The sequence below is a fragment of the Patella vulgata genome, chromosome 4, assembly GCF_932274485.2.
Source record: "Patella vulgata chromosome 4, xgPatVulg1.2, whole genome shotgun sequence".
Taxonomy (NCBI): Eukaryota; Metazoa; Mollusca; class Gastropoda; family Patellidae; genus Patella; species Patella vulgata.
In genome coordinates this window covers 42,098,458-42,111,504 of record NC_065882.2, presented here as the reverse complement: position 1 = coordinate 42,111,504, position 13,047 = coordinate 42,098,458, and the positions used below count along the sequence as shown (strand labels likewise).

The window sequence follows — 13,047 nt, the reverse complement described above, 5'->3', positions numbered from 1 at the left end:
TGAAAACACAGTCAATGGTGGTTTCGTGTGATGCTGACCTAGACAAAAATATGCATAATAATACCAAGGTTATGAACATTCTAGAGGTCACAAATTTGATCAGATTTTGATGAAACTTACAATGTATGTATATAACTCAAAGATCTCGCTCGGTTTCTTTTGATTCTGGCGCGTATCGGATCGTCACTTCCTGGATTATGGCCTCTGTTTGTACGAAAAATCACATTTTTAGCTGGTGGACCACTAGTTAGCTCTCGGGCGAGTTTAATTTTGGTGCGCAACCCCCCCCCCCACCCTCTCGCCTTTTACGCAATATCTTGAATATGAATGAAGGTTGTGGACCTTCCTGAGGCGACAAGTTTTGTCCGATTCATCAGATGAAACTTAAACTATGTGTTAAGGATCAAAAGTGCTTGGATGAGTTTGTCTTTAGTATCCATCAGGCCTTCCATTCCAGAGCTATAGCCCCTACTTTTCACGCAAAATGTGATATATGTATGAATGTCGTAGGCCCCCGTAGAGGGGCTACAATTGTTGTCCCATTCAGATGAAAGTTAACAAATATGTTAAGGATCAATTAATGTTCTTGAAAGAGAGGATGAGTCCTATTTTGATTTTACCTCTTCGCCTCCCATTCCTTGCAAAGTGTGTGTGTGTGTGTGTGGGGGGGGGGGGGTTACTGACCATAACTGATATCAGTGAAAACCGCTTGTTTAACTGGTCATAAGTGATAGCAGAGAATTATTTGATGGATAAGAGACAGAGGGAAAGAGTGTCGTTTTTTAATTACCTAATCTTTCATAGATGCAGCGAAAGTTAGATGGGATTGAAATAAAGATCGACTGTTTAACAAATCGCGATCCTCGCAGTTAGAGGCTGTTGTTCGCCCAGGGACCAGTACAGAGCTTAACAGGTTATTTTTTCTTCTGAAAGTCTAGAAGTCTCATTTCTATGTTAAAATCAGGCCCTTCCAGTTACGCCATTGTATCTAGCCGAAAATGAAATGTACTTGCGTGCAATAACCTGAAGATATGAGCACTTGCGGCAAAATTATTGGTGGGGGGGGGGGCGCCGATCCTTGTTTTTCTACGTTGCTGATTGCCATCAGTGGTAAATATTAGCTTGAGCGCCTGCATCTAATATAAATTTAATAGTAGAGTCGTCTACTTTAATTTCAGCATGCCATCGATCATTGACATCTATTTCACCGATACCAAAATCTATCGTCACCCATCATCACTATCATAGTTATCATGTGAGTCATAATCAATTATAGTAGTTGTTCGTCTGGACATTAATGAACACTCGGTTTCCTGGATCGATCGTCGCGGCACACATGGTTAAGATGGTTTCTGACGCAACAACAATTTCAGATTTTACCCCTGCAGGACATTGTCTGTGAGGATGGTTAAAACAACAATATTTACAGACTATGGGGTAGTATTATTACCCGATTTCTAAGTCCAAAAGATCTTCCTAGTCGACTTTGATATCGCCGACAGCTTTGATTCTATAATATTGTCTTGTTTTTTAAATGAGGTCGAAATTCCAATGTTCAGTAGATTCACTGTCGAGCTGAATTCTGTCCCAGAATAAATATCATTCATAGACCTCAGTGGTTCTCCGTTTACACTATTCTCTAAATTTCTGGATCACTATCTCAACATCGTCAGTGTCTTCATCTTCTTCATGCGTATCATGTATTTCCACAGCATCAGGACCGGCTATTTGAAGAATACAGTCGACGAGGGTCTGCTGCATTCATAGAAATTCTATACCTTTGCTCTCATTTCCGCTATCTATTTTTCTGCTAAATTTCCCTTACAATCCATATGATGTGGTAGTTTAATTGGTTTCATTTCGACCACAAAAGCATTTCTGACAGCAACGCGAGGACATATTTATTGGCAAGAATGCAGATAATTGATTGGTCATTATTCGAGACATACGTCAGCAATAAAGATGAGGTAATGTACAGCTATGAATTAGTAGTATTGAATATCAACCAGTAATCTGGTATTTAATCAATCTGTGACGAACGCGTACACGGAACTTCAGATCTTCGTACCATCCCAACGACTAGATGCTGTTATTACCAGGGATTTTGTCTTGACAAGGGGAACGCAGGCTGGAAGATTCCAAGTAACATTCTCGGCCATCCCTGGGATAGAACTTCCTTGTTACTGAGCTAGTGCTTTACTCACAGGGCCTCCGAGGATACCAGGTATGTGAAAGGCATGTGGAGGAATTTAGAGCCCCGTATTTTAATCAATCAACTGTCATAATCTGAGACGTCGTCCTTCTCGGTTTAGAATTTCTAAATTTTTGTCTGGCAAAATTTGCAAACAGTGTATATTAATATAATACTCGCATTTATAACATAATTCAGCTGCAACTTACAGATTTCTAGGTTTAATTTCCACACTTAGACGAAATTGTTTTCAGTGCCCAGCGAAAACCCCGACTTCTCCTAAAATAAATAATAATTGTTAAAACAAAACCTCACTTTAAATATACATGTACTAAAACGTTCCATAACGCAGTAAATTTAATAAAAGAAAATCGGTATCTCTCTACCCTGGTGGTGTATTTCATCTTGGATATTCATTAAGCGTTTAGGGTAACCTCTAACCTTATTTCGTTTGATATAAACGTGACCAAACTGTAAAGAGGACAGAAGTAGACGATGATCTGTCAACGAAAACCTATTGATATAGTGAAAGTTGACTAAAAGACATAGGTTTTAAAAATATAACTTCACAAGAACTATCTTGTTATAATTTTGATTTAAATACGAGATAATAACAAACAGTGGAAGTTATTGCATAACTCGAAAAAATAATGAGCCTCTAACTGACGTTTATCTCTTTGTCTATAAATGTTAAACCCAATGTTGCGCGAACGGCTCTTTGGGCCCTTTATTTAAAGGTCAGAGCAACTATATAAAGCTATGCGATAAGTTTTCAAAAAGAAATGTAAAATCTCAGTTGTCAGTTGGACGAGCTTATTGACTAGCAATTCCTTTGTGTCTGAATAAACCAATCTGTAATTTACGGACAAGGTAAATGGGGTATGGCATCACATTTTTGGCGTTTGGTAATGAAACACGCTTTTATTTAGGGTGAAATATAGACTCTCCCTTTAAGAATTCAGATACGCTTTTATTAATTATATAGTTTTAATTATACAAACGGGTTGTTTAGTATGACAAGTGAATGATGGTGGTTATTATCTTGTAAGTGATTACCTGTCAGGCATTATTACCAATACATTTATTATTCCCTTACTGCCAGAGAATTCATTATCTTCATTGTTGACTAACTAAACTACTTTTTAAATAAGAAAAACAATGGCGAAGGACGTAAGCCTGCCAGAAAAAGAAATTTGCATAGAAGCCAGATCAAGGTGACGGAGAATTGAACAAAATCACTTCGGTTTTCGAAAACGTAAAATGGCGTTAGATAAAATATGCTGTCAGCAATAGCACAGGAGAACAACAAGCAGCCCATTAAAATTTTAGATCTTTTTACAAGAAATTAATTTCAGTCTGCCATACAATGATTAAGTACTGCGTCTATTATAGGTATTTGTTACCAATTAGTATTTCTCATCGAGAATATAACTGAATGAATAATTTATGTAGCAAGTGAAGGTGTGATGAATTCTGTCCGGATAAAAGTATGGTAGCACATACAGATATGGGTTAATTTATCTCTACAAAGGTGGAGAAGGGGGTAGATCTAACAACATTTGTCCACAGTCGGCTTCGTCTATTAACGATATAAACAGGAGATGGGATTTATAGTCCACTCGACACAAACTAGGCCCTGTCTCGACTAACATATTGTTTAATTCTATTTCAATAATTCGTATGCGCGTAGTAGTTTTTAGTAGTAGGAGTAAATCGGAAGACCCGGAGAAAAACCACGGGGTTGGGCAGGTGACCATACTCCTTGTCACGTAGAAGCGGGGGGGGGGGGGGTCAAAACCACGCTACTTGATTCAATGGCTTATGATTTAAAACGCACACGTTAACCCATTTGGCTTACCAAACACCTTAAGACATGATTAAGACATGAAAATTAAGATAGTGACCAAACAATGCAAATGTTGACGAGCGGCTTATTCTACTACGGCATTTAGACTCTACAGTTGGCCTTTCGAATTTTGAAAAGAGTCAGCTTTCGATAACTTCCGGTCTTTTATAGAATACAAAAGAATCAGTAAACTTTCCTAGGCTAGGTAGGTTCATGAATACGGATGAAAAAGATTCATATGATATGTTTCATGGGTTTTAATAATTGCACATATTAGCTTGTGCCACAGTGTGTGCTAAACCACAGCTCGGATGTCTGACAAAATCTCTAAGAAGGAAATCAAACATGGGTCCATCAGATATAACAAGAGTGTGACTGATGAATCGACAATATTACAAATATGTTATTCTAGTAGGGCTGAGTATGGTTCAAATGACGTATGTGTAGTAAATATAATAGGCGGAAAGAGTCTGATAGATAACGTCTTACTGTTCTGCTCCAAACAGGCTAATGAAGGGGCATACACCTTTCAGTGTGTTATGGGTGAACTTTTGTTGCGTTTCCGCCTACTCTTCATCAAATTCCAAATTTTGCCAAGCGTTCTTTTATGTTCACGCCATCGTGTACACGACACCTTGGTTTTCGTCCCATCCGAACGACTAGACGCTGTTACTTGCCGAGCAGTACGTCCTTTACCATCGAAAGAGAAACACTCTCCGCCACCTCCGGGATCGAACAGGGGAAATCATGGTTAGTGAGCCTGTGACTTATTCAAATGGCCAAAAAAGTTGTGAATCTAAAGTGTGGTTTCAGAAAAGGTGGTGTATCTGGAAGGGGTTGGTAATGGATCTAATATGAATGACATAGGACAAGTCAAAGCACTGGGCCCTGTACAAAAGTTAATTCAAGTTTGCAAATCAATGGTCAAAGGGTGGATCTAAAAAAAAGGGTGTCTGACTTTAATTACAAGATACACTGTTAAAAATAGGTGTAATTTTAAAAACTATAAGCAGTGTTAATTAGGTGTAAACTTTACATCACAGCTAGCTTTTTTAAGATGTAATACATTTCCAAGAGTAACCAACTAAAAGAACTACACCTAACAAGAGTACTGATCACCAGGATAGGTGTAATAGTAGCCGCTAAAGGGTGTTTGGGATGAGCTATCCCTCTACAAGCGTTTTATTGCATTTACAGGTGTAATTATTTTAGGGAAACATTCGTGCGAATAAGGTGTCAATTTCACACCGTATCTTGCGTTATAAAATTATTTGTGTACTCTAAGTGTTCAGCTAAGTTGTAAGGATATGTGCATTGATTTTTCATGGTTTATATTCATTGTAAAGTGATACAGATTGTCTAATTGCCCAACAGCAGTTGAATATGAAGCAGTCTATTGGGTATTTGTCAATTTAATGTTGTTGTAAAATGAAGCGAAGTAACCGACGGTCTATATGTAGTCTGGGTCGGGCTAAACGCCCTATACTAATTATCATAGAGACCGATAGCCAATGTTAGGTTTTCTGAACTGAGAAGTCATGGGCTGGAAATAAATATCCAACAAAACAAATTAAACCCGCGTTGGTGTAACAATTAAATGGAAGTGTAATTTACAAAACATCCTTTATGGGTAATGCTTAATCTACACCCACCGGTGTAAACTATTTATGTGTAACATTACACTGTCTGAGTGCATCAGGCAGGTTACACTACTGGAAGTGGCAACTAGTTTCCAACTTTCCACCTGAATTGGTGTAATGTTCTACACTAGTTGGGTGTTATCAGTTTACACCACTAACAGCTAGGAGTTACCCCTATTTAGGTGTCAACTAGTTTCCATCCGAATTGGTGTAAACTATACTCTTCAAAACAAAAGTAGGGAATATTGAAGTGCAAATACCTATGCAGGCTGTGATATGATAAATAGGCATGGACACTTGACATGCTTTGAGAGTATGTTCACAGATGAAGAACTTATCGCCCCAACAGAACCACTGAGCTGCATGTGCGACAAGCAATAGCGCCATACACGTGGGAGGGGTTCATTGTCAAATTTGACACTTCAAGGAAGGGTTGATGAAAACTGCCGCTTGCTGGTTTATCCTATCCATGTTTGCTTTTCTATCGGTTCTTGCATACGATTTACTGTTTAGCGTATATTTGCTTTAGTGTGTTACGTTTAATTTGATCGGAAGACGTGTTCGTCGACGTCAACGTCAACCGACAACAATTACACATTATTAAGACAAAAATCAGAAACGTCCATTTTTAAATGTGTATCGAGGGAAAAGTATAGTGCATTTAAAACGGAATGATGTGACGTACTTTTAACGGAGAAGTGATGGTGGATTTAAAACTGATGATTTTACCATAAAACATGTATGCGTCTATAGTAAAACGTTGAAACTATATTTAAAAAGCGTTCCAATGATTAGCCTATTATGTAAACATATAGCAGCTAGACAATGTATTAGACCAAATTACAAATTAACTGAATTTTGTTACAGTTTGATCTAGTCACCCACCACTATCACCTCTTACAGTGGGTCAAAGACAACATTAGATAAAGGATTACAATATTCAAATGAAGAAATACCATTTCTATGATTAGCTTTTTACTTTTAAAGATACATTATGCAAGATTTAGATAAAGAGCTGGCCGTTCTTGCTATAATAGTTCAAAAAAGATGATTCCAACTGAATATACTGAAAATTCCATTCAAATTACTTTATTCTGAGCAAAGTTGGTAGTTTTGACAAGGTGTGTGCATTGATTGTTAATTATCGTAACCACGGTGCTGATTATTCGAGGCTTAACCTCGCTTCTCGATTCTTAAATCAAAAAATTAAATGGCCGAACCGTTCTAATCTACTTAAAATCGGAGCCATCCGATGGCATCGACAGTTGATAATAATAATAAAATGTACATTTATACATGTATAGCGCTAATACTCCATGCACAGAGGCATGCTCACAGCGCATACATTTAATTAATTTGATTAATCATGATAACATTTCTCAAAAAGATGGGTTTTAAGTCTTGATTTAAAACAAGAAAGAGTTGGAGATGATTTAATGATTTCTGGTAGGTTGTTCCACTCTTTAGGTGCATTAACTGAGAACGATCTGTATCGTTACGTGAGGGAACATGTATTTGCATAAGATCGGATAAGTATTCTGGAGCTAAGCCATTTACACACTGATAAGGACAGAATTTTGAAGATGATTCTTTCATTTATTGGCAGCCAATGGAGTGATTTCAGAACAGGAGTTATATGAGAGTATTTTGATGATCTGTAACAATTCGAGCTGCAGTATTTTGCACAAGTTGAAGTTTTTTAATATTGGACTTGTCATGTTAATAAATGTCTAATTAATAATTTAAGGGCTAACGAAAGAGCTGCAATAGGCAGATTCGGCTTTTGAATAATGCCTCTTTAAGTAACGTATTTAATTGGCTGTCTGTCCATCGGTAAAATCTAAAGACATACGGTTTCACTGAGTTATCGTATTTGTACAATTAAAATATGTAATCAGTACACGCCTTTGTAGAATACGTTTCTCTGAGTTGTTCAGTATTTGGATTTGCGACAATTGGGCGTGTTTTAACGTTAAAACTTATAAACAGGTATATTTTAAAAGTGTTTTATTTCTTTAATATACCGCAATAAAATAAATCTAGATTACGTGTTTGATGATACCGTTGCCTATACATAAAACACTTATATAAAAAGAGATGACTGGACATTAACATTTGAAAAATATAAGATACTCCTCTTGCACTCAGCGTAATCAATACTAACTTGAGCTTCAAACACACCATATCATTTTTCTACACGTATCCATTTTATATGCAATATATTATCTTGGTATCTGGCCACATATCAGTCTTGCTACATTAAAGAACTATTACCGCTCTCTTCAAGATAATAAATGTAGCCTAATTATTGCTTTTAAAATATATTCAGAATAACCATAGACCTATAGATGTTAGAGCATCCAAGCAGTGTCATACGTTTGTTACGCTCTGTGAAAACCACCAAAACTGTGCTAGGGGGATCAGGTCTTTTTGGGAATGACGTGGCATATGTGTATTTGAAAAACTCGATAACCTGTATAAGTCTTTAGAAGTGCGGAAAACCACGCCAGGTTAGGCAAACAACGCTACTGCTTGTTACATAAAAAGCTTACATCGTTTCGATTTATGTATTTTTAAAGCATGTCAAATCTTGTTCTTAATAATATGTTTAAAAGCCCTGACTTAAATTGTGCCTACCTTAAGGATCCTTTTTTTGTCCAATCTAGGCACACTTGTCTTATCACCTGTCCAAACGGTAGATGTTTACCGCGAAACTTATTTGCTATTTAAAATTCTTCCATTAAAATTCTACACAATTACATCGTCTATAAACTACAACACTGATTCGAGTGCACTAAGGTAAATTTTGTACAACTTAGTAGATGCTATGTTTGTTTTTAATTCAGAAACTTTCAGCTATCATAAGATTAACATGAATCTAGATGTATTTCTTCTTTACAAGTGTTACGATAAGGGTAAAAGTAAATTTAGATCTCATTTACTTACCTTTAAAAGTTTATCTATTCTTGCATTTAAATTATCCGACTTTCTGAGCCAAATTATACGCCTGTAAGTCGCAAACCGCGCGTGCATGATAGCCTGGCTGGGTTTCACAAACAAATGACGTCAAGCTACGAAACAACCAACAGAAAGGAAGCTAGTATTGACATCCAAGGGTTAGCACGCGACTATATATTTACTAAGTAAGCTTTAATCGGATACGTTACTTATATCACTGTTTTTTTTTGGGGGGGGGGGGGGTAGCTAAGATACTGTACTAAAATATTCTAATTAATTAATTAATGAACTCCAAGTTTTCATACATGTGTAATTTTGTGTTGTGTTTCTACCGCATTTTATTTTTTGTATTTTGCTCGTCGTGTGGACAGACATTTGTTTTTTTTTAGATAAAATACTGTACTAAAATATTCTAATTAATTAATTAATGAACTCCAAGTTTTCATACATGTGTAATTTTGTGTTGTGTTTCTACCGCATTTTATTTTTTGTATTTTGCTCGTCGTGTGGACAGACATTTGGTTATCTTAAAGAAGAAAAAATATCCCATCTTTAAAACCACGAAAACTAGATCAAAACATCTTTACTGCATTAGTGAGAGGATTGTCACTTATTTGTCAAGCGAGTCGTGGATTTTCGGGAATGTTGGTTTTAAAGGGAAATTTACGATGAATATTATCGTAAATAGGGTGTTTTTGCGTGACAACTTTTCATGTAAAGTTATCCTTATCCATGCTGGTTATTTTTCTGTTTGAATTTTGTAATTATAGCAAGCTACTTCAAACATAACACTTCCTGTCCAAAGTTGTTTCATTACAGATTTTGATTGTTTGTACTTTAAAGATTAACTTGATTAGCACATTTTATTAGTGCCGCTTTCCAATCATCATTTCGTTAAAGAGACATTTCAACAAGATGGTAATTTTTTTTCTCCAAATTAATTACGTCCGATACAAGTGGTCTAAGGAGTGCAGATCAAACTGTAGCTTATTTACTTGTCTGAATATTTTAACTCGGAATAGGAAACTGTTGAGAAATAGAATGGTCATTAACGTCACTTCAATAATTTACATAAGTTACCCTGGGGCTAACACTCGGTTATTTGTTATTTATGTGGTTATCCTGAGACTAACACTCGCTTATTTGTTATTTATGAGGTTATCCTGAGACTAATGCTAACACTAGGTTATTTGTTATTTATGTGGTTATCCTGAGACTAACACTCGGTTATTTATAATCTTTGAGAGGCATTTAGTAACTGGATAGAGCAATAAACTATAACAGATACTTATAAAAAAAACAGATATTTTTATTTGGGCGACAAATAAACAAGAAGCTGTTTTTCCAAAAGTATCTGTTATAGTTTATTACTCGGTTATGTGTTATTTACACTGTAATAAATGTATGTAAAATTACAGTAGTACAAGTAGTTTTTGTACCTTAATTCAATAATTGTCGGTATATTCTCCACAATATAGTAGTTTTACCAAGTCTGGTGTATTTTTACGGAGTGTTTACAGAGTTTCGTGTATGTTTACCGAGTTACGTGTCTTTTTTACAATAGACGGTGATGAAATCAAAGAAACATTCGAAATTAGTAAAAATACATTCTTACATATGTAATATTTCCAAACTGAACTAAAAATAAATTAAGTAAGCATGTAATTTTACAGATCTTACGTTTATTCACATTATTTTGTAAATTTACTTTTAGGTTAGAAATAGAAGTAGAATTACAGCAGTTCTCACTACAACAGTTAAAAACTAGATAATGTACAGGGAATATCCTGAAAATTTATGTCAAATTGCTCCACTCTGAACCGAGATATTAACGATTGATTGTTAGGCCTAGCCTCGATCATCATTACTAATATCGGTACGATAAAAAGAAGTCTTGATTATCCATTTTTGAATTTAATCATCAATGGTCGTTGAGCCCCAGATCGGACTCAAATCCAGTGAAATCCGACACATAAGATGGCATTATGTTAATAAAATGTCTAATTCATAGTTTATATAACATATCAGGTCTAAAAAAAGAGGCAGATTTAGCTCTTGCATAATGTATGTTTAACTTATTGGTAGTTATCGTATTCGGTAAATTTATTGTCTCTTAGCATGCAATTTTAGAGATTTTACGTTTACTCACATTATTGTGTAAACTTTCAGGTTAGAAATGTAAGTAAAATTACAGCAATTAAATTATTTATTTTTACCATAAAATGTTCGGAATATTTATCAAAATGATGTATATTTATCAAAATGATGTATATATACCAAATTTCATTCTTTTTTTACAATAAACTTTGATGAAACTAAAGACACACATTAAAACCCGGTAAAAATACATGCTTTCATATGTAATATTTCAATATTGAACTGAAAATAGCTAAGCCAAAAGGTAATTTTAAAGATTTACGTTTATTCACATTATTTTGTAAATTTACTTATTGGTAAATTTACTGTCTCTAATTTTATTTTAGTATTCCATAGCAACGAACCATTCCTAATAATTATCTTCTTATAGTATTCATTCTTATTTATTAACCATAATATGGACAATCGCATTTTGTGAAATTTGGTATATTGCATGTTATGTATATCTAATTTCCTTTATTTATACGATCTATAACGTGTATTATTATTCATCGTACGTTAATCAGATTGTAAGTATGTTCATAAACGTATATAAAAAAAATGTTTTGACTTTCTGGGTATAGGTTGTGTTATCTCGTTAGCAAGCTCACTTGAATACGGGTAATTAAACCGATTCGCCAGTGTTAGCTGTACTCTCTCTGAGCAGAGTTACAATGCCACCGCAAGCTCATTGTGTTATTTAACATTTGTCTGTAATTTTTCAATTACTGCTTTTGGGTAAATGTACATTTGGTTGTTAAAAAAAAAAAACTTACTGTAACCGTTCATTTAGTTGTGTTGAGGTGAATTTACAGTCCAAAGTTAAAAAACAAACTCATAGTTATTTTCCATTTACTGTTTTCAGGTAAAGTTACACACAAAGTCAAATTACAAAAACTCTAATATTACAGCTGAATGTTTATTTACAGTAAATTTACCGGCAACTTTTGCTGCCAGTAATTTTCATGTAAATTTACCAGAATTTTTTCTAACGGTGTATGTGTGCAATGCGAAAGGGTTGTCTGGATCTTTCGTGCTATCTAAAGAAAAATTACGTATAACGTTTTTGCGAACTCCCGGATTCGAACCTTCTGGTTCTAATTTCAGTGTCCCAACCAAACAACAAAATAGGGCGTATTCGTAAAATGTAAGGATACTGACTAGTGACATGTCTAGATGCCCTTGCTCACAATATTGAAATGATCGCCAACATAGCCTTATATACCTGGTTACGGAATCGATGAACAATTTTGATTTACCAGTTAACAGCGATATGATCAACACCATGGAAATCTTTTAGAAATGGTTATCCACTATCGTAGCTGTCAGTTTGGAAACTTGTCGCAAACCAAAATAAAATTGATCGTTTGTAGGTAGGGCAGATGGGAATTAGAAAGACATTCTAAGATTCCCTCACACAGATTTAAGCAAAAATGTCAAGGCCTTTGTAACTTAAAGGTGCTAAGCCTTGCCAGGGAAAGTCTTATACGCACTTCGCCAGCTTTCTCGCCCGTATTATATCAGCTGCAGCCCAATCTGATCAAAATACAGATCTATATTTCGTTTCGTTTTTTATACTTTCGATGGCCTACACTACATGAAGATCTGACCAGTTGTACTGGGAGGTCGCGTCAGGGGTCATACGAGAGGCTTTTGACCCTATGATGTCAGACATTGATCAATCAATCAGCGTTGACGTTTCTGAGGGTTTACCCACAGTTCCGTGCCGAGCACGCCAAGAACTCGCCGTAACAGATCGTTTCATTGGCTAATTCCTGGTATCAACAAGTAAAACGAAATTTTGAACTATAAATACGAAACGAAATAGGATCTGTGGTTTAATCAGATTGGCTGCAGCCCAAGGGACAGGAGTAATAACACACCTATTAACGACAAACATAGATATAATGAGAATGTTGGCGAAACATTTAAACACTTACTTTTCAGTTTAAACTGAATTTTAAAAATTAACACAGATTCCGTAGCAAAGCAAAGTGCAACAGGTCGCCGGGTTATCTAATTATTTGACAAATTGATAACTCGGACTAGTGTGTTGATAAACTAATCGGTTAAATAATTAATACTTCGGAATTAGTATCCTACATAAACATGGCACTTGATTGCATTTTATGTACCGATTTATGTGAAGTGTCAATCTGTCTTAGTTCAAAATTTTAGGTCCACAGGTAGAGCCATCTTATAACCAGTCGACATTTGAAACTAAATTAGAATATAACACAAGGCAACAGTGAGGCTGATGTACCCCGCCGAAATCC

General features: G+C 35.5%; 1 protein-coding gene across 5 annotated transcripts in view; it reads right to left on the bottom strand.

Annotated features, from left to right (window-relative positions):
* LOC126819224 (cAMP-dependent protein kinase type II regulatory subunit) overlaps positions 1-8,786 on the bottom strand; it is a 75,504-nt gene extending 66,718 nt beyond the window's left edge. For 3 of the 5 annotated variants that reach the window (XR_007679547.2, XM_050547148.2, XM_050547145.2), the window contains exon 1: positions 8,624-8,786. The gene's annotated coding sequence lies outside the window, so the exon portion shown is untranslated. Of the gene's footprint in view, positions 1-2,400; positions 2,471-8,314; positions 8,569-8,623 lie in introns of those variants that run through there. The other 2 variants (XM_050547149.2, XM_050547150.2) reach the window with 2 other exon arrangements.
* Between the last annotated feature and the right edge of the window lie 4,261 nt (positions 8,787-13,047).